General features: G+C 40.4%; 1 protein-coding gene across 1 annotated transcript in view; it reads right to left on the minus strand.

Moving 5' to 3' along the window:
- TNC (tenascin C) overlaps positions 1-23636 on the minus strand; it is a 121923-nt gene that overhangs the window by 74199 nt on the left and 24088 nt on the right. The gene's annotated exons all lie outside the window — the stretch shown is intronic.

Raw genomic sequence — 23636 nt, forward strand, 5'->3', positions numbered from 1 at the left:
AAACACAAAACTACTAGTACTCACCGATTTCAAGGGGCTATGGGACAGTCCAGTAGAAAAGCAAAGTTATGGGCTCCTACTCAGGAACAAAGATGCTCATAAGAATAAAAATTGATTGCCCAGGCCTTTCTGATTGTGGTTCCTTCTGCACATATCTCCTCGCAGCTGGCCTTTCCCAGGCTCCATGGACTCACACATCACTTCCAGGATTTTTTTTCTTTTTGTTGCTTCACAAGCACAGCACTACCAGGAAGATTTGGCCCATCCTACACATTTAGGAAAGCATGGGAGAATTCCTGACCCTGAAATTCTGAATCACCATTTTAGAATCATTAATTTTGGAGACCCTAAAAAGTAGAGTTCTTTTGCTCACTGAACTACTTGAATGTTCTTTGCTGTGGCTTTCAGACGTAACATTGACCCCATATGTGTATTCTCTTGTGTCTAACAATATTGCTGAGCCCACACCGAGCTCCCTCCCTCGGCACATGGCACAAATTGTAGTCATTTCCAAATAGCTGCTGCTGCTGAGAAACCAAGCACAAAAAAAAAACAAAACGAAAAACTTCGTAGAGGTTTTTCAAATTATTTTTTCCAACAAACAGAACATGCTTCTCCAATTATAAAACAGTGAGATCAAAAGTTTCAGTAAAATCAGTGATGCCTCTCTATCAGCCATTTATGAACACTCATTTCCAATTTTTGTGTTCATTTTCTGACAGGCTGTGTTTCATAACAGTCAGGCCCTAAAAGAAGAAACGAGCCTCTATTGGAGAGAGGGTCAGAAATGTTAACTAATCCCTGTCAAAGGCATCGGACCCTTTTTGACTGCTGATTTCTTAAAAGAAAATCTTGTTCTGGACATCTCCACGAAAGGCAATGGGGTTACTGTACACAGCCACTAGTAAGTCTCCAATTTTTGTGTGTAATTCTTCTCAGAATATTCTCAAGATGGTCCTTGTAACAGCATACATTAGGTCTCCTCCAATTATAGAGTCCTGTGAAATTCAATTAAAACGTGTTCTCAAGGCCAAAACCTCCATGCAACACAATTTTTCCAATAAAATCTGATGGGGACTTGGGAAAAGCTGGTTCTCCATACAGTGAACCACTCGCTGTCCCTTATTCAGTAGGCCTTTCACGTACATCTGCAAAACACTTTATTTCAGTGTCCACACCCTCAAGTCTAAACAAGATAGTTAAAGCTTGTGTGTAAACTGTGGAAAGCGACTTGTAGGATTTGTTTTTGGAGCATTTGCTAATACTAGCTTTTCTGCCAACAGTTGTTGAATCAAAATTTAAACTAAATTTTTCCCCAATAATTCTCCACCCACTTACTTGACTTCAAAAAATATGCCATATGAGATGAGATTCAGGTAAGAGTTCAGGCCTGTTCTTGTTTTATCTTTTTTGGGCTCACCCACCCTTAATCATACTCTGTTGCAAACATTGAATGATACACTGAGTCAGAAGCAAATGATAACATGAAAGAACAGAGAAAATGTATTTTAATCAGAAAGATAGCTTTAGGTTGTGATCTTTAACAAGCAGGATGACAAAACTGGATTCTGTGCCCTGTGGTATCCTCTTTCATTAGATAAATGTGGATAGCAATTGATTTTTTTTTTTAAATGAAAGGAACAGGGAGAAGTTAAATGAACACTGAACTTCTTGTCTTGAGTTTATTGCTGTGCTTTTATGTGCTTACAAGCTCATATTAGAGATGAAATTCAAACATGTACACAAGATCATAACAGACAGACAAATCTAGGAATATCTTGATATTTATGAAAGCATAAAAGAGATGAAGTAATTGTTTTGGAAAATACTAGTGAAGTGCAAAAAATATGCTCATTATTACCTTGGAACAAAATTGTTACAACACAGGTAATTAGTTCCAGTTTAATACCTGTATTGGTTCACCTAGTCCTAGGAATAATCCACTTTGTAGCAGCATATTTGAGTGTGAAACCGGCCCTGAATGCGAAGACATGAACACAGGGGGAATTAACATTACCATTAGTGTAGCCTGAGAAGTCTTTTGCCACGCACGTAGTGCAGCTGACTTCAATAACATGCAGATAGGAATGCAGCGAGCCACTGGAATATTACTTATGAAACATAAACGGCCAGATGATATTGCTGCGGGATAAGGAAACAGATACTTGATTTGAACAATTTTAGGAGCCAGAAGTACTCAGTGCCTGTGGCTGGAAAGAAGTGCATTTCTCAGAAAACTCATGTTAGAGTAGGACAATGCTCAAAACCAGCACCCAAGAGCACGGCGTGGAGACAGTCAAGCCAGCCAGCTTGAGAAGCAGCACCAATTTAGTCATAATGAAATGCACCCTGCTGAAGACAGCTTATCTTATTTAATGTTAAGAGGGACATGAAAAATCAAGATTTAAAGAGACTATAATATCACGGGGCTGGTCCTTAAGGAGACATGACTTTAAAGAATGGAGCATGGAAAAGATCTTATGACTGATGCTTTTAGGTCAAGTAATTTCCAGAGACAGTTTGATCCTTCTTCACTGAACATCCTTTCCCTACATTTTCTGTCTTTTGAGACCATATATCCATGAGATTTCACTGGCACACAATCAAGTTCACAGTACTTTTGTCTTAACATCTGCATTGCCTTGATTCCTTTACATCTATAGCCAAGTACAGGTCAGTTAATTCTAGTTCACATTGAGTAGTATTCTGGTAACTTTGCTAAAACTTTGGCTCCTAAGCTATCACCTTATCTGCTGCTTTTCAGATGATTTCCCACTAATTTACAGCAAACCACTGTCCCACTGCATTCACTGCTTCTTACTTGACAATCATTTGCCAACAGACTTTGATTTCCATGACAGCATTTATCTAGAATCGCTCAATGGTAACACACAAGAAGACACTTCAACTTATTTCCCCCATAAAACACCTAAATATCTAAACTATTGCTTTAAATATCTGCTATTCGCAGCAATTCACATTGCCATTACACTAATATTCTCCCTTCCCTGATGTGATGACTCTCAAACAGAATAAGACTTTCAAGCACTGCAGACTTTGGGCTACTTGTCCAGTGCTTATATTTAGGTGAGAACACTAATTTATACAGTTATACGTGGACCATCCTTTCGCAAACGTTATGAGCACTGGTATAACCATGTTCAGCCATGCTGAAGACACCATTGCTTTGAGAAGACTGGATTGATCCTGATAATTGCAACCTATGCTGAAAGGCAGGAAGAGTGCCCTCTGTTTTGGTACCACAGAACGCAGCAGCTCATTCTTAACCCAGGGAAAGCCTGACCTAAATAGATGAATGCAGAAACTGAAGGTACAAGTTTGCAATTGCTGCACAGAGGAGCACTACCGAGAACTTCAATGGAATCAACCGTACATGTAAAGACAGTAAAGTTGAGGCCCCATAATAACCATTCAAATATTAAATATCATACCAAACACTAAATTACAAAAAAATACTTGTAAATTTTTGAATTTTTAAGAGATGATCTCCAAAAGGGAAAAGGAAATTTCCTCTATTATTTGGATTTATCATTATTATTATCATCAGTTCATTTCCCAAGGGTTGCATTCATTCCCTAAATGAAGAAATAAGAAGCAGCTGTTTGAGAGCAGACCCACCAAGCTTGTGTACTGCCTGTACACAGGAAGACAGTTGTGACATATCCATTTAACCTTTCTTCAACTGGTCTTTTAAGAGCTAAGTATGTCTTGGCAGTATTTGCATGACCTGGAAAGACCACAAGCTTAATCACAAACAAGAGGTAATTGAGAAAATGTTGGTGTTTAATAAAGTTATTTCAAACTCTCTTATCACATCAGTGAAAAGAAGTTATGTGCCTGTTAAGGGATAGATGAGAGTGGAGCCAGATGACTTGGGTACTAATGCAAGGTCTGCCATGCTCTGAAAAGATGACCTGGATCATCTCTTTCCCTGATCTATAAAATAAATGTCCTTTGCAAGGTAGACATCAAGACACTGATAATATACACTAGACAAGAATTTGTTCTTAGTGATATCAAAAACATTAACAAACATAATCTAGACAGCACTATACCAAATTCACTCAAGGAAAAAATCAAAGTTTCACTAAAAAAAAAAAAAGGAACAGTAAACAGACAATAATTACTATGCCAGTACATAAATATTTTCCATCCAAATTGCTGGTGTCAGACTCTGTGACAGAATGACTTCTAATGTTCATAAATATCTTTGGCATTTATTATATTTGCAGTCAATTTTATTAGAAGTTTGAGACAAAATATGGTTTTCACAATGTATCAAGGGAGGAGGAACAACAAGGAAGAATATAGCAAATTGCTGAGGACTGAGTGAGAAAGTGAAGTTCACTATGTGGGATGGCGTAAAGCTTTTATCAGCATGTTAACATTACTCATAAGTAGCTAATCCATAGATGACACAGGGAAAGTCACTCAACTGCTGTAAAGGTTTTATACCATGCCACACCAATTTGTATCCTCTAAGTGCTTGAGTTCATAAAAACACATAAGCACAGGCTTCTATCCATCCCTAAATATGTGCACTTTACTGTAATAACATTTTTAAGCTTATTGATGTCAAAATCACAGCTAATCACATTAAACACATCCTTAAGTGTGTTGTAGGAACAGTTTCCCTACTGAAGCTTAAGCAATGAAAACAGCAAAGCAAAAGTCCATAGTGCTTATCCATTCTATATGAAACATGTTCAAATGTAATGACAGCCATTATCACTATATGCCCTAAAGTGATGAGGATTCCTAATGCTAATAAAGACTGAAAGGTGGATAGTTATACAGCACAAATGGATGTGAGCACATCTGAGTACCCTTTTGTTAGAAAACATGATGCAATTTCACCCAGATGTCATCAGAAGGGGTTTGGCCTGGGGGGAAGGTAGCCTACTTTACCCACGGGATTACTCTACCTAAGCGCTCCCTTAGAGAAGAGATGGGGGAATCTAATGGACATGGTAGTTGAAAAATGTAGCTCTCCATAGACAGTGAAAGCAATGTTGCCTTGGTTTCTATCTTGGTATATCAACTACAGTTTGTTTAATAAGAATCTGTCATGATTTGGGTAGCAATTTGATGGCGCTTGCAGCCCAAGCATCCTCAGTCATGCCACATTAACATCTCCCGTACATCTCCCTCCACACCCCAGAAAAAAAAAGCCATGGACGCTCCATAATCTTTGATGCCCTCCTGGACTAAGTGATGGCCCGGAAGGACCCTGCAGTAAAAGGTGCCTGAAAGAAGCACTTCCCCGGGCAAGACCTTGTCCCCAGAAAACATGTTCAGTCACTGACAGACATGCCAACTGGTGAGCAGAAGTGGACCACTCACCTAGCATAAGCATGAGGCTACTCCTCTGCAAAAATGTACACCTGTTACACATACATATCTTTGTTTGCTGCTACTAAATACAAAAATCTACTTTCTGAGGGAAAAGGAGAATGAAGATTAAAGGTGGTCTTCTGGTAGCTAACTACTTCTTTAAATGATTCTAATTAGTGTGAGCCATGCTGTGCTGTAACTAAAAAACAGAGAAATGGTTTCATGAGTTTAAGCAATATTTAGTCCCAACTGCACATTTAATCCAAAAACGTCAAAACACTTACACAGAAAAACAATGAGATGGGACCTTAAAGGTAATATAGTCTTTCCCTAGGGCACAATAAGCTATACCAAAACCAATACAATTTAGTAAAACAACCTTGGCAAAGAGTATAGCACTTTCTTTTTTTTTCTGAGGAGGAACTACACTAAAATTAAACACGGTATGAGTAACAGAATGAGAAATCAAGACTTTCTAATGCCCAGTCAGAAGCAACAAATTTGACATTTTTCAGTTATCCATACCCAAATACACAACACACTGGTTCTGTCATAATTCCTGTTTTAGGATGAAGGCCTCTATTCTGAGGAAAATAGGGAAAAATTCTTTTCTAAGGAAAAAAAAAATAAATTACAGCTCAGTTTAGTCATTCATGCTTCAGGCGATGCTGTCAATTAGTCTAAAAGCTGTACCTGGCCTGGTTAGCTATTTAACAGGTAACTTGTAACAAATGTACACATGCAACCCCCCCCAACATAACAAAAGAGAAATTTTACAAGGATTTGGATCCATAGCATTGAAGTATGTGGGTTTGCTAATCTCTATGCAGTGATTAATTTTTGCTAATTGGAGAGACAAGACCCAACGACTGTCAAGGTAACCAGGTCCAACCTTTAAAGTAGAAAGCTGGTCACAATGGCTGTCTTAATCCTAAAGCAAAACCCTGACACAGGAAGACACTGTAGGAAAATGTGGCAGAAAGGTCTTCAATTATATACCCTCTGGAAATTAAATAAAAACTGCTGGTTAGCCACATTTATAAACATCATATCATCACTTCCTGTGAGTGAAGGTAAGCAAGCATATATACAAATTGGAATTTATGATAGGTATTCCAATCAATGTTCTCTCAATAGCATCCATAAAAGACCCACTCGAGGATAAGCAGACACAGAGTGATAGACACTGTGTCCATCTTGCATAGGTTGATTGGCTTTTACAAAGATAGTCCTAATCTGCTGACATGAGAGAGGAAAAACGATTTCTATTCAAAGAACCCAGAAAAAGAGAGGAAGAGACCTGTTTGTCTGTCCTTTTAGTAAAAAAAAAAAAAAAAAAAAAAAAAAAAAAAAAACAAACCACACAAAAAAAACTCCCCAAAACCCCCAAACAAACTTTGGAGGAAAGCTGTCTGTCCAAGCATTAGAAATCTCGAGCTGAGGTTGAGAAGACAGGAAATGTCCAAAACCCATTAAATACTGCCTGTTTGTACTGGTCCTAGACACTTATGTCGCAAAGCACATCCTAAAACTGTTTTAAACTAATAAATCACGGTCACAGATTAGCAAATAGGGACATTTAACCTCTCGATCCAGCTTTTGAGGATGAGCAGCAGATAAAGTCATTAGAGAAAGTCAGGAATCTGGCTGATGGAGAACCGATCATTTGCTTTGTAATTCTTAGCCTCTGCAATCAGCTGAAGAGGTGAAAGGTTCACTGACATAGTAGAGACATAAGCCAGACAGCAGAGCTGTTTGACCTGCACAGCATTTGTACAGACCAGCCAAGTGTTTCAGTGTGAGAGTTGGAACTAATCTGTTCATTTTCAAGGAAGAACTAACTTTGGATGTCGAACCTCAGGTTCAAGAGCAATATTCCAGGAGCAGAGGGGAGGGGGGCTGGTAGGTACGATAGATGCATATCCTTGAAATGTAATTCTGGCTTCCTCGAGTACTAAACAAAGAGGTTTTTACAGCTACGTTTGCCTAATTATTGCCTCACTTCTTGATAATGTAATAAGAAATGTCAAGGAAAAAGCAGACTTGTGACAATTTCCACTTGACTCTCCGGCTCCAATCTTGCAGATTTTTAGTGAAAAGTGCTAATTAGTGTCTCACTCTTCTATTTTTTTCTCAGAATTGCCCCCTGACCAGCTGGGATATTGCATCCAAGTTGCCAAAGACTGGCAAGGACCAGCTGCATGATTAATCCACATCACTCACAAGGGGCCTCAGAAACATCCTGCCTGATCTAGCTGTTCGTCTCCAGTTTGCACCCAGGCATGAAGAGACAGAAGCATGGTCCTACCAGCCCAATTCCTGGTGCTGCCCATTTTGCCCAAGAGATCTGTGGACACAGCAAAGCAATGGGGGGGGGTGGGGGGGGTGTTGGGGAAAGAGGCGATGCTGGCTCACCACACTGCACTGTGTCACTAGTGAGGTCACATCATAAAAGCAGACCAAAGGAGCAGAGGAAGGTCTTTTTTCCTTGCCTTTTTCCCAGCATTTCCGGTAGAAGGCCATACACCTCTCCTCATATCCTGCATTTGGCTTCTTCTGGGACCAAAGGGAAACCTCAAAGCAGATGGGATTTAGCTTACTTACATCCTCTATAGCTAACTCAGATTTTATTAAACACAGCTGTAATCCCAGACTTCTTCAAATGGGTTAGGTCACTTCTTACGTTGCTTCCGTATCTTTAGAAATCCAAGTTTAGCAATAATTTGGAGCCAAAAAAAAAAAAAAAGACAGAGTAAATTTGTCAGAAGCATCTAAGTCAGAAGCATCTTAAAAAAATGCAAGTTTGTAACTGATCCCTGACCAATCCTTTCTTATTTCCCAGTTCTTCACATCTTTAATAGGGCAGTGTAGTCTACCCTAGACTGAGACTAGAGTCCATCAGCTAACACAGCAGAAGCAAAACACATGCTAGAGTAAGCCGGGCTAATGCATAACCGACTACTCCGTATACCAAGTGCCTTTCCTGCATTCTCTAAAACCCAGGAACACTCTTATCTCCTCATAAGTTTGGGGCTCTTGACATCAACAACAGAAGAGCAAATTCAGTCTAAACCTTCTCTCCTGTTCACAACCATTTTTCTTAGCTCAGATTTAAGATTATCTCCCTTTCAGAGCTAGCAAACAAGACAAACCTTCCACAACAGAAAAATCCAAATCATTCCACATTGAAATAAGTTTACTTGCAACCTATTTATATGACAGCACAACAATAGAAATCACATATGCTGCTTTTATTCTGAACACAATTCTTCATCCCCATACTTTTGGGGTACAAATTGTATGACAACATTGTGCAAATACTCCTCCAAAACTTCATTTACAAAATTGAAATTAATTGAATGCACAAGTTCAATTCACAAAAGAATAGAAATTTCTTTTTTTTTTTGCACTATCAGTATCAATAATTTAATAATACCTATGTTTTCAAAACAATCAAGACAGAGCAGAAAAGTCTTGTTGCTGTGTACAGGGGTAAATTCAACTTTTTGATTATCCCAAACAAATGGCAGTTGCTGCCATAATGAATGCACAGAAGCACACAATTAAAATGAGGATCTAACCTAGAAAAGAAAAAAAAAGAAAAAACCACACCAAAAAAAGAGTTCTAGCTGTAGATCTCTGCTTTAATCTGTCATCTCCAGAACAGCCCTGATTTTGTTAGAGTGCAGTTAGGTTTCTCTCATCTAAAGCAATTTTTAGGGCAAACATTTGCATCATGAGAGTTTTTTCCTACTGTTGTTGGTTTAAACTGCATTTATTCTGGCAAAGGCAGTGCCTCCCACAAGGCTGAATTCTAAAACTGATGCCTGGAGAACAGAGAGAGGACTCAGAACCTATACAGGTATCAAATTCCAAATATTTTATTTCTTCTTTAAAAGCTTTTTACAGACAGCATTATGCAATGAGGATTAGAAGTACTCATGTAACAGTTGGTGCTTTAGTATCCCAAAACGATAATGTCCAAGATTGCTCATTACAGTCAGGAAGTGATTCCATTTTGTAAAGCCAACAAAAGATACTCTATGTCATGAATTCCAGTCAATTATAGCCAAATTCAGCCCATGTCCTCCTACTGTAGTTTTCCACCACCTCAACATGGTAACTGCTACACGATAAAGTCTGTATCTCACTACCTATGGCTAAATAAAAATAAAATATAAAAAAGAGCAGCGTGGTGGGAAACTCAGAATTCAACACATCAAGCATCTTGGATTTCAACTTGGCATTTGGCCAAGGTGCAGAAGCACTTACGGACTTTACACATTTCTCTGATAGTGTTATGACTCCCCTTTTCTTTTTTTCTTCCGTCTACTTTACTGGTGTCTGTTCCCAATTTGCTGCGTAATGAAGTGACACAGGGCTGAGGAACGTCCCCTGGAACAAACTACCCACCCCCACCGCCTACTGCAACGGGGAGACTCGTGGCTCTGACTTCATGGCACCCGGGATTAACAAGCACAGAGCTACTGCAGCAGCCCTGGCAAGAATAAAAAAGCAACCAGACTCCATATGTCCGCCCAGTACTGAGGGGGAAGTGAGTGAGGACAGATTTTCCATTCTATAGCCAGAGGCCCATCTTACGGGAAATTTCAGTCAGTAAAAGCAAAATGTTACTGGAACGTTGCCTTCTTGAGCTTGCATGGAATTTTTTATTATTATTAAATTTGGAGAAACAGGTGTGAAAAATTCATCTCTCTACCCACAGGGCTTGTTCAGATGTTGCAGATTGCGTGGACTCCGCAAGATGCGGAATGGCTTCTGTCTGGCAGTGTTACCTGCAGACAAATACCTGTTTCTAATTAGCTGCGGGTGTTCCCCCGCCTGCCCGCCCCAAGGCAAGCCAGGAAGAAAGCATTTGGCAATAACAACGATATTGTCTGCTGAAACAAGCTGCTGAATAACTTCCTTTGCATTCAGAGTATCCCATAAGGTAGCTGAAGAAGCAAGCTGGAGCATCTCAGTGCTTTGTGAGCAGCTACAACACAAATAAACTGTTCTCTGTAGGTAGAGGATGCTCAGCCCCACTGACAGACTACCACAAAATGATGGTGAGCCCCTGTTAAAACACTGACTGCTCTTCCTTTAGGTGAGACAGCACAGAAAGGCTTCACGGAGCCAGAAAGCATCTTTCCTGCTCATGCCACCTCCCCACCCGTGCTCCCAGATCTCAGACAGGGCTGCAAGGGGGATGTTAACCCTTGTTGCATTGACTGTCCTACTCACCCAGAGCCCCATGGTAACGGTGTGAATGCAACATGACTCATTTCAATACTCACATTTAGGTGGCTTAATAGGTATTTCTAACAGTCAAGAGTGTGAGCAGGTATAAGCAAGCCTATGTCCTATTTAGTGGAGGTATCACAGTCTTACAATACTAAAAAACAGTAAGGTAAGAAGCTCCTGAGCAGGCAGCCAGGCAATGATAGCAAGAGAACTAGGGAGAAATGCCCTTTTTATTCTATGGGGCCCTCTGTTATGAGCTGCATGTGTTTAAAGACACATTACAATTCAGGAAAGAGTACAATAGATTGTGGTCCTTTTAGCAGCTGGCTCAGACAGCAGTCATGGATTCAGGGTGTCTCGGGTCCAGGAAAAAAAAAAAATGCAGAGAACAACAAGTAATGCCTCAGTAAAACAATTGGCATCTCCAGGCTAATGGACACTTGAGGAAGTTATTAAGATATAATCTTGGAAGTGACTCTTGGCACCTGTGCCTGTTCCAACACTGCTACAGATGAATAAATTAACCTTCAGTAAAAAGAGGAAAAAATTATTTTACATTTTTTACATCTACTGACAGACAAAAGCAAACAGCCTACTAACAAGGGCAAGGAACACACAAAATGTTCTGAGTTTTCTAACTTAACTCATGCCCTTTCCAGAAGCTGACTGCAGAGGATACAGTTCGTGTAAGAGCTGTATCGAGGGGAACAGACAACACTGATGCCTTTCAGGTTTTCTCTTCTGAAAGCAGCCCAGGGAATTAATACTTCTTGGACTGTGTATAAAAAAAAAAACAAAAACCAAAAAACCCAACAGAAACTCTTGTGCATAAAAGACTCGGATGATTCAAAGCTACAGGATTTGCTTGCAGAGGCAAGAGAGTCCCTGTGCACAGCATTTTCTAGGGTGAAGCCCAGCCACCGTGCAGCTTGGCACAGAGCAGGAATCTCACTGTGCTGCGCTCCCTCCTCCCACCACCGGCAAAGAGCTGCCCTGGCCTGTGCCATGGGCTGGCCAGAAGGTTCAGCACAGGATGCTGGTGGTTCAGGCGTACACACACACGTGTGTACATACCTGCTTATTTTGCACAGAGACATCTGCTCTTCCCTTTCCCTTTTTGTTTCTAGTCCTTATGCTTTTGTTCCATTTAAGTGCAAAGCACTTTGCCAAGGTGAGAATGTATGAGACGCACTTATTAGGAGGGGAATTCTCTCTCCAGGTTCTGGACTATCTAAGAGTCAGACCTTTTCTCAAGGAAGCATTGCAAGTGAGCTATTTGTTCCATAATTAACCATTTCGGAGACAAGTTAGTGGACTGCATGGACTGCTGTCTAGACCTGGTCTGGAAATTCCCATTTTCCTACAGAGTCTAATGGAGCTGCTCATGTATCACATATCTTTTATTTCATTTTATTTTTTTAACCATGAAATTAAATCTCTTACCTCATTAAAGAAGAATCTGATGAAAGGCAAATCTATTTCAGAGCAAGTTGATATATTTACCACAATGGCATAGGACTGTCTGACCTCCAGGCTGCTGTGGATTTAATGTGGAAGCCTACAAAAACTTCAGTGTTTTAAGTAGGCAGGAAGAGGTTGAGAGGAAGGAAAGCACTCGAGAGCAAATTCTGCTCTTAAAGGGGCGTAAATCCATGATATCTTCCCCCCAAAATATGGCATTACTTCAGGTTCTGACTAGTGTAAATGAGCTTGCCTCCTAAATGACAGGTCAAAAGTTTGATTTGTTCTAGACTGGAGGAGAGGAAGCTGTTAATGTTTCACCGCACTGTAAAAAGCCAACTGTGTCAATAGACTATATTCCACCTGGAGAAAGAAAGTTTCTAAATGTGGTCAGCTTTGACATCAGAAACGCATAGGTGCAGCCTCCTATGTAGTATCAGGAAACACAAGGTGAGACATAATACGTCAATGGAATATTTTTTTACCTTGAGAATATGAATAATGTGATCACTGAAAACGTGGCTCAGGGACTCTCACCACTCAGGGTGTGCAAATCTCAAATTCCTTCACAGGTTAATAGGTCTATTTGGAGAAAACATCAACAATCTGGACACTTCTACAAAGCTTTTTCCAAATGCCCTCATGTCAATTTGACTTGGAAACTAGGTTGAGCACAGCATGAGACCCAGCTCTCCTCAGAGAACTATGGGGCTTGCTCAGCATAATTTGAATGGTTTCCTTTGCTTGCTAAGTGCAAGCTGCACGGGAAGTTTTGAGGACTTAATAAAAATGCCTATAAGTTAGTGTTCCCAGAAGCTCACTGATGAAAGTTCCTGATCACAGACCCATCCTGAATTACAACAACTGGACAAACCCAACAATTTCCATTCTCCAGACAAGGTGGTTAAAGGATATGAAATGACACCACCTATGCCATGCAAGTCTGAGACCACGTACACCACCACATTAGAAAGGCATTTGGCTCTCATTATGACTTTCCAGTCCTGGATAATCATGAAGTATCATATCGTGACTTAACTAGCTGTCCCTCTCACCAGATCATGACAGGTTATTAGCCAGAGAGACAACTACAGAAACAATGGTTACTGCGAGCAAAGGCCCACATTCAAAATGGCAATATTAAGGAGGGAAGGAAGCCTTAGAAATCAACTCAATATTTCTCTTACCCTAAGGACCCACAGCACACGCAGCAACCCCTGAAGCCCTTTGCCCAGGATAAGCCTGTCCAGCGCCCGCAGCTGACACTAGACTGCTGCCAAAATCTGTTTGGAGAAACATCCTGCCTCATTCATTTTACACTCTTTGCACAGTCAAAATCCTTTCATTCCTCATACCTGCATGGAAATGACAGGTAGAGGAACAGGCCCTCGGTACCTTCTGTTCCACCAGGCAGGCACTATGAAGCCATATGATTCCTCATTCAACCTGAATTCAGGATCCAGGGGAAGGCTCAGCAGCAGCTTGTAAAGATGCTTTCTCCTGCTTCATAAACTATCCCTGTACCACACACAGATCTTGCAAACAGCTGCAGCCTCTTGAGTACCTCTTTTAAAAAACATGCAGGATAGCTTTGATATATAGACAAACTGCAATTTGAAAACTGTGAAAGCAGCTTATACCAACTAGTTCTAGACTAGATGGCTAATAGAGCAATGAATGTTAAGGCATAGAAAATAAAGTTTCTGTACAGACTATTTGGTAACAGGTTGCCTCACAACCTAGATGTCACTGAAGGTGTGTTTCAGAATCCCAGGGGAGTTTTGAAGCCGTCTGAGTGCCACTGCGGTCCTGCTACCAGAACTAGGGACTTTATATGCACATAGTTGAGCTGAGGTTAAACTACTATCATAGCACTGGCCTCCATTACAGACATACCCAAAGGCTCCATATAAGTGTCTGGCTCTTTCAAATAGAAAGAGAAAATAAAAGATACTTGCCAAATACCAGAAACTCCTAGGAAATGAAATATTTTCTGGAATTACTTTTGGCCTGTGCTTTCCCCTTTCGCCAGGGGTTCAAGCTGCACCTGAGCCAGATATTACAGCTCTCTGTGGGTCCCTCCAGAGAGCAGGCAGAACCGCTCTGCACTGATTACACGGCCTTGTCTGAGCTTCCTCAGCAAGGCAACCAGGGATTTTCCATTTCCCATGATCATTCCTGATTGGCTGCAGTGACTTCCCTTGAGTTACTGAGCACTTTCAAATACACTTTAAGCAAAAAAGAAAGAAACATGACAGCTGAATTGGGAACTGCTAATAAATATGTATTTTTTAAAAGCTGTGCAGATTTGCAAAAAACTCATCCCTTTCTATCAGTTAAGAGAAGAACATAAATAACAGAGTAGCATAATTTTGCTAAGAATCTTTGCAAAATTTTCCACAGCAAAGACTGGGAAAGTCTTTGTATTGACAGTTACTGAGTTCTTTTGAGATCTATAACATCAACTTCTTTATAGAGGCTTCTAGATTAGCCTTGCCCTAGAATAACTGTGATCTTTGGCCTTGCAGCTGTATGATCTCTGCTGAAAAGGCTACTGGTCACACACGCTAAGGTATTCTTGGGATGCATCCGCACAGCAAAACGTAGGTGCAATTTGCTATATTGCTTTCACCATAGTGACACAGCTAACGGCTGTAATAAGGAAATGGCAGTGGGGGATTTGGCTACAACAGAAGTTAGCTTTGAGAGTCTGCTGGAGACTGTAGCTATATAATGTGGCATCTCTCCAGTACTAAAATTGGTCATGTATTTTAATAATCATTACTATTCCTGCCACCCAGTTTAAAGATTACTTGGAAGTTAGGCCCACATGTATTACAATTAGCTCTTTGTTTTGCTGGCAGTATGAGAGGACAGAAAGGACAGGTGGACTCTGAACGATTTCAATGTGGGCTCCTTTCAAAGCAGCTGGAAGAGCCCCAAAGTTATGGCAGAAATGACATCTATGAGCTCTCTAGCTACAGAGTCTTCATGAACTTGTAACACAGGATAACAGAAACAGAGCAATCACTTAAGTGGTCATCCTTTAATGACTCTCTAACTCACTGAAGTTTCAAATGTACTTAAACACGGCTTTGGCTCCCATTCACACTGTCTGGCCAACGTTTACAACAAACCAGTTTCCGGCAGACAATATTGAACCACCTTCAATTCAGGGTTCTCTTGCAATAAGGGAGGGGGGTGTAAGAACCCTTTTAATTGTTCTTATACCTTGTGAGATCCAAAGTAGGAAAAATCCTGGAGGTGTATTGCTCAATGTCATCGAGTTCAGCAGCAGCAAGAAACGTGATGTCATCAAAGGCATCAAGTCTATTTCTTGGAGACATTTGGATGAAAAGGCTATGTGGGGAACTGATTTCATTTTGTAAGAATCCCAGCTATAAACAGATTAGCAAATTATTGTGACAGACAGTAAGCCTTTTGTGAGAATGTTTACCACTGAGTTCCGCAGGCCAGGATCTGGCCAAGCCCGTCATCTTGAAACATAACCAATGAGTAGAGACTTCCAGGAATCACATGCTGCTAAGGAAGGTGCCGGCAAGGCAGGCTGGAAGCTAGAAGATGACTGTGGAAAAGGTGGCAGGGGCGAGGATGACATTCTTTCCTTACTCTCACTCCAAGAATCAGGTTTGGAAGCCAGAGGACAGCAAGCCAAAGAGCTAAACACATCTGTTTTTTCAGAGGTGTTAGCCAGAAGAGTCCGACAAATGGATCTGTGCCTACAAAACAGGTCCCTAAGGTGTCAGGCTAGAAGTGTGCAAGTAAAGATGTTTGGGTTGAGCTTTATCTACTTCAGATTATTGTGGCAGTTTTTTTTCCTTCAGTAAGATAATCAAAGTATTAGAGTAGTGCCATGAAGGATGGAAATACTTGTATAGATAGTCCCATAAAGGAGAAAGAATAAGCATTCCATGATACAGGTCTTGTTCTTCCCAGTATAGCAAACCACAATGAAATCCTTTCTGGAATAAGACAGGACTAAATTTGAAAGTTGAACCTGAAAAACAGTGAATTGTACATTAGTATTCTTTGCCTTTCCAAAATCCTCTACCTGAAACTCATGCTGCATTTTGTATAGTTACAGACAGAAAACAAAATAAAGACCAAATGACATAGATCAGGTTACATACAGTGTTTGTGACAGAGCCAGAAGCAGCCACATCTCCTTGCACCCACGAAGATGCCTCAGCCAAACCAAATCCTTCATCACTTTGCAAGTCTACAATGGAATGCATGGCTTCTAGGCTAGGCAGAACTAGACGGAAACTTTCTTTGGAACGGACATATCTGGGAAAAAACTGCTTCAGCTTTTCAAAAAGGAAAAAAACCAACAACCCTTTCCCAACCTTTAAGTTAAAGGATGCTTTTTCCTAATGACTCACGATAACTGTCAGACCCTGAACTTGCAGACGACATTCATCTGACTACAAGCCACATCAAGAAATCTGTTTCATTAGTGTCATACTGACTGGCTCACTGGGACCCCAAGCTTAAGGGAGAACGAAGCTTACGGGTTATTAAAGCCAGCAGGGAACACATTGCTGAAACCAAACTTCTGCCCTCAACAAACCATAAGACTTCCTCTAATATTTAAGCACATTAATATCAATACAGGTATAATTCTTAGCTTGAAACAGGCATCTACACCTCTGCATAGCTATTTACCTACCTGCCTACAGCTTCAGAAGGATATCTAAAATCTGGCAAAGAACAGATCCTTATATAAATTTCACCGGCCTCAATTCCACCTTCATGAGCCTCAGTCATCTTTGCCCTTTTCATTCTTATTAACGCCGAGTAACTATGCATTCCCTACCAATGATGGCTATGTTCATAAATATTTACAACAACTGACTGAATGAAATCATACTTTGTTCCATCCACCCATCTACACTTAAGTATGTCAGAGAGCCTAAACTATTACACTGCCAAATACAGCTAACTGCATGAAATATAAAGCAATACAGTTCAACTTTGCTCAAATAGAGTTCAGCCAATTTTCATCAGCTGCAGATCTAGTTTTGTATATAGTTTACATTTAGGACCTCATACCACCACTTGTTTCCTTGGTATTCTATGAGATATCCAGACTACCTGTTTTGTCTACTCCAGTTGCTATGGTTTCTCATGGTTTAGTTGAGAAGACCCTCCTGAACTTCAGAAGCTTCACATACAGAACCTCACACTGCTCCCCAAAAGACCTTACCCTCGCTAGGCTTTCTGTGTCTTGTTAAGGATTGATACTGATTGTCCAGTCTCACAGGTAAGAATGAGGGCAGGCTATTTGGTCCATTCTTTCCAGCCCAGAGCATGTCAAATTCAACCCCAGTTATGACCTGTAATGAGCTTCAGCTGCCTGACAGCTCTCTATCCATTATGTTTGTATGAACTGAGTAGATTGGTGCTTTCTCCAAATGCACAGTTCAAGTAGAGAACACCACAAGCACTGAATTTGGCTTTTTGGCCCAGGGCTTTGTTTTTTTCCACAGTTTATTTACAGACTGAAGGAAAGTTTGGGATGGGAAGAGGAAGGGTCTAAATCCACTCTCATTTTATCTTCATCACAGCAGAAAAACAAGCCTTAGAGCCAAACACTGATTCTGCTGCAGCAGCAGCAGGCCAGTTTGTTTTCTTACAATATCTATTTAGAGACAATGAGGCTTTACCCTTTTTGTCCTGTATTTCTAACTACTAGTAAGACCGGATTGTCTTTTTTTGAATACAGCTATTAGGTATAAATAGACTCATGTAATTTCAACAGCTCTGCAGTGCATTCATTATTTCTAGTTGCTGCTTCTTTCCATTCCTGCACATTGGACACTGAAATTGTCTTTTAATGAAGGTTTTGGCTTGCTGCATTTAACCTCATTGATCCTGAACGTAAATAAAGTTTCAGCTTGTTGGATTCCAGTTTAAAGTGTAACACAATGCTCTATTTCACAACATTTAAAGAGGGGGACAAAAAAAGAGAAACCAAGAAAAGTCCAAGTTCTTGAAAAGAGAAGGAGAAGAGTGGTGCCGCAATTCACTGAACCAAATACATTTGTTTGCAAAGAGGAAAGCTTGACCCCAATACAGGCTACTCATTCTCATGTGTATATATTCCTTGCCTTCCTTCCTGCCTTATCTTGTCTTTCAGATAAGAGTAATTCGTTGTTATTCCCTGTAGTGATAACACAGCTTTCTAGGATTTAGATGAAAGGTCCTTCAGAGGAAGGCATGCTATATCTTCACTATACAGATTTTATGCGTTTCAGGTTTACTTTTGGTTTCTTTGTTGTTTCTCCTTGTTAACTCAAAAGGAAAAATCATTTAAAAAGAAGATATTAAATATGGTCAAAGGATGAGGAAAGACAGTCCTGCAATAAATGCCCTGATTACTGCCAAGACATAGACAAATTTAATATTCTTTGTGCCTGAGTTTCCTGATCAGAAATCCACTGATACCTATAGGTTCTTTATTTCTTTCAACTTCAAGGCAGGAACTACCTTACTGTCCAGGTCCTCTTCACATAACACAACAGATCAAAGCAGGGCCTGTAGTAAGACAAATACTGAGTAAAACCAATGCAAGTGAGGACAGAATTTGACCAAGGGTGTTCAGTACATTAGCCCCATACCAGTTATTATCTATAAAGGCTCAAATCAGAATTAAGTTCTCTTCAAAAAAGAAAGCATCAACTACACAAAACCAAATTTTGCACGAACCTGGGATTTAGTGACATATTCACATATGATATTAAAGGCAGGATACTACTGACTGAACATGCGATTCCAGTATATCCCCACAACTGGTATGTTGGAATAGCTCCTCAGTGTCTAGCTACTGTGAAAAGTATTTATGAAGCATGCTGAGATGGATTAAAAAGGAAAGAAGGAGGAGGGAGCTAACTGATTGGGCTATCGCAGCTTCTCCATCGCTTTCCTATCCCTATTTGGAGGGAATGGGAACTTTCCAAATATCTGCATGCAGGAGAGGCTGTAGGTCTGAAACCTACGTCAGCAATCTGCACTCTTGCCCGCTGCCCTGCCAGACACAACCTCTGCCTGGTGGGAAGCGAGCTGTTGTAGGACCTGCCGAGTTTGTTATTTGCAATGCGGTGTTTAAAACTGCTGCAAGGAAACCCAGGGGATACTAAGCAGAGCTGTTCATTCCCTGTCAAAATGTGTAAACATGAACAAATATGGGGTCTGTCTGGAGAACATCAAAGTCAGGTAACACTTAGCCCAGTGCAACATCCCATAGCTGTGGGGGGACTAAAGTGTGAAAGAGTTCTTGTTTTACATAGCTGCTGTGAAACGTCACGCAGCCTGGGGTTAGAGCATGTGTTGGCTGAGTCTCCACACCATGAACCTAAGTCCTCCTTCTTCCAGCTGCCTGGAGCCAGATTGTTTCAACCTTTTGTTTGCTTTAAAGTGTCCTTCTGTCCTGCTTTTCTTGAAACATCACACACCCTGCATGCCAGATGCAGCTAATCTAGCACTGCTGACTTGATACATATTCTGGCCTCATGGAGAATGAAGGAATCATTTCTTTAATGTCACCGTTTGATATTGTACACAGAACAGAGACAAATGAAGTGGACACACAATTCTCCCAAACTGTGTAGGTATCCTCACAGAAACATCTGCTGCTGTCTCAGCCACAGACACTCCAGCCTCTAAACACACCAGCAGACTTACCCTTTTCATGTCTCGCAGCCCGACTGTGAATTGCAGACACATATGAAATTGTGGGGCAGAACTTAATCTTTACTTACATGAATAAGCAGATTGACAAGTCATGTGTTTATAGACCATTTATATAAGGAAGGTCTACATGAAAAGACTCTGCTTGGATTTATACTTTATAAGGATATGACATCCTATAGTTCAAGTATGCTGCAAATGTGTTTGTATTCAGGGCCAGATCTCTACTCTGATACAGCACAGCTGATTTCGGTGAAGTCATGCTGAGTAACAAGCCGGCCTTCTCTCATTAGTTTGTCATCTTGGTTTGCCCTTGCTATTTTAAAAGACCTGCCTGGGGTTTCCCACACCAGATATGACCTCTAGGCTGCCCTTTCTCTGTGATGACCCAATAATCTGTAATTGCAAGCCCTTGAGAAAATTTTGTAAGAACATTATGCACCATTCTTGATCAGCCTTCCCCTCACCCAGCTCAGGTTCAAAACAGTTGGTTGAGTGATTCTGCTGCAAAAATCAGCTAGAAGACTATACAGTTTCATTATTATAACAGAAAACCTGAATCCACACACCACATCTTTCCTCCAGATGGGGAATTCCTTCTCTACAAAGCTCTCTTTAAAGTGTTCATTTGCAGTTACTTTATAAGAGAAAGGAGAAACTGCTTTCCTTTAATCCTCTCTAGAAACAAGTTATTTTTTTCTTGTCATAGTGACAGTGTGGTGATGCATCTAGCAGGTATATCTAGACATCAGTAATATTATTAATTTTCTGCAGAAGTCCAGACCCCTCTGACAACAGACTCGGGCTCTCTGCAAATCCCAGATGTCCTCAATGGGCAGGATGGACAGAGTAATCACTGTGAAAATTTTTTTCAAAGCCCTGTTAGAAATGGATCTCCTCCCCCTTTATCCCACCACCATAATAAAATAAGCATGTGCTTCCTTCACCACTTACTCTTCCAGGAGTGAAGAATGCTTTCATCAGGTCACAGAGATGAAGGTTCTTATTGCACCTTTTGTGTATCTTTCACTGGAGAAGTCAGATCACCAAAATAAACTGACTGAACAACAACTAATGATCTGTAACTGTGCATGTGCAAAGCCCGCTTGCCTACCTAACTCCAGCACTTTCTCCTGCATCCACTGTCAACTGCCCCCTCCATAGATGTCTATTGTCACGGAGTCGCCATTGACACATGAAAGTGAAAGGAGGAAGGCTTACGTATTCAGTAGGGTTCTCACTCTAGGAGAATATATCTGCAAAAAAATTCAGTTGAGGACGGGGGTAAGCTGTTTATCCTATTATTTCACTTCAATACCTTTGGCCAAGGCTCTAGGGTTAGATCCAATAAAGGATTTTGATGCTCACAATCTAGCAGAGGCCCTGCTTCAGGTGTCTGTCTCTTCCCCCTCCTCTCCAAAGACTATAAAGTCTCATTTTACCACTGGAAATGACAAAGGAGGTGAAACCAGTTTGGAAAATTATTTCCAGAGGATTTCCTTCTCTAATTGAAACAGATTTCTGTGTGGAAACCATTGGGGAAGCCACATTTAGAGCAGGAATGGGCAGGGACTTCAAAGATACCATTCAGATGAAAAAAAGAATAAAAATGTTTTATAGCAGATAAATTATCATAGAGACGTGAGACTCAGAGTACAACTTGTGTGAAAATAGAGGAAAAAAAAACCCAACCAAACTTCTGTGAGGGTTTCTGACCCTTCAGACCAACATTTTGTTTCAAGATGTACCTATACATTTACCAGGTGCTTCTTAGAAAAATACTCAAATTTAAATCCAAAATTTAAAGAAAAACCAGCACCATAAAATGTTCACCTAGGTAAGAACCCAAAACCAGTATACCCAGTCAAAAGAAATACTTATAGCACCTGCTAAAGGGGAAAAAGCCTCCCCCTTATACATGATAGACTTAATTTGAGTGATGAAGAAAGCCAGTGGCTTCTAATACACCAGAGACTAGAAAGTGGCTCTACTCAAAAGGTTGATACAAAGAGATTTGGAAAGCAGACAAGTTACAGGTGGAAATGCCCACAATTCCATACCCCAAACCCTGCCGTAGGACATATTGAAATTCAGGTATGTGTTTGTATTTAGCCTTACTCAAAAAAAGCCCACGACAATCCAAAACTCTTCAAATTCATGGACATCAAATGAATTTTAAAGTTCAGCATATTTTTAAGATTTTTGCTGAATCAGGGCCTACTTCATGTAGTTTTAGCAGGTGTAAAGATAGAAGCACAACACCTAATTGTAAACCATTTAAAATTATTGGTGACAAAGGATAAATATGCATCAAATACATTTTTCATGTAATCTTAAAGTGAAGGTCATCTTCAATGGGTCATAGTAGCACTCTCTTACCATTGTCCCATGCCTGTGAATTCCTTAACGTTCTATAAAGATGAATATTTGGTTCTTCTCACTCTATTTTTGCATATTAAAAACCGCCTGAAGTTATACAAAACAATCTCTTTCCTTGCACAGGAGGAGAATAAAACATCACTGTATAAACTGAAGGGAAGATTCTCAATTGTACTAATTCCACTTTAGTTGCCTGCCCTAGAGGAAGAGCAAGTGAAATGAATGACTTAAAAAGACTCCTTATGACACCAGTTTGGTATAAACAGGCTTTTTTTTTTTCCTCCAAACAAGAACCATGACTTCAGTCTTCATCCTGTCTTGTACCTTACCCTTCCAAATACATACACACAGTTCACAACTGCACTGTTACAAAACAAGTTGTTCCAGAAGCAGCAGAACAGACTGAATTCCTATCGATCTGTGTCCTTTGCTCTCGTAATTCCCCCTCTACCCTTCCCTGCCACAATACTTCTACCAAGCATAAGATATCATGTTCTGTTCCTGTTTAAGACCTACAGAGCCCGTACATACATGCTGACTGGCAAGCTGACCATGACCAAGCTGTCTCATGGCAGAATTCTTCCTGCCTTTCCATTAGTGGGCGCACAATCTGGCTCATCTGGTCTGCGTGGTCACTGGCTCATGAACGTGTACAGATTTACTAACATCAAGACTTTCACTGCTCAAACATCTGATTAGAATCTGACAATATGTTCAAGTTAAAGGTATACGTGGAGTGCAGGAGGAGGAGACATGCCAGGCAGGCTGGATGGTTAAACTCACGAATATGTAAGTTACATAAACCTCATTTCCCTAGGAAAACATGCTAAAAATAGAGTCAATAAAAAAGACAAGGCAACTTGGAATGCTTTATATTTTGCTCATTTTCAGCACAGCTGATCTCTTTCAGAGTTAAATCAAGACATACTGTTTTAGTCTTTGCCTAATAAAGGGATTTTAAGCTTTGTATGAAACAAGGCATTACCTAGAACTTCCATGGGAAGGTAAATAGCTTGGCAGTGTGGTACAACTATGGCAAAAATACCTTTAATTTCTTGAACAGTATCTGAACCTCCAGATAACCCTACTAATCAAACAGAGCTGCTCAGCTAGGTCTACACCCCTACAGCTAACTTCCAGAAAGATCACATTAATCATTACTTTGACACACATGTGCCAGGGAGAGAAGTGGTTTCTCAATTACTCCTCTTTCTAATTGGGTAGTACAACAGAGGGAAAAGGGAGGTTTGCTGCAGAGAGTTTGGAAGTAAGCTACTACCCATTTTGAACAAAGGAAGAGACAGGGCCTCTGGCCTTGAGGAAGACAGAGTCCACAAAAAGTACTGTGAACTACTTAATTTGCTTTTAATCTCCCATAGAAATGCCTGTGCTGTACTAACAGTTTATGTACAAGGGCACGTGCAAGGAAATTGCATGTCTCCTCTACTTGCAATCCATGCTGGCAGGTCACACATCCACAGGTATGA

Source organism: Grus americana, chromosome 20 (assembly GCF_028858705.1).
Source record: "Grus americana isolate bGruAme1 chromosome 20, bGruAme1.mat, whole genome shotgun sequence".
Classification (NCBI taxonomy): Eukaryota; Metazoa; Chordata; class Aves; order Gruiformes; family Gruidae; genus Grus; species Grus americana.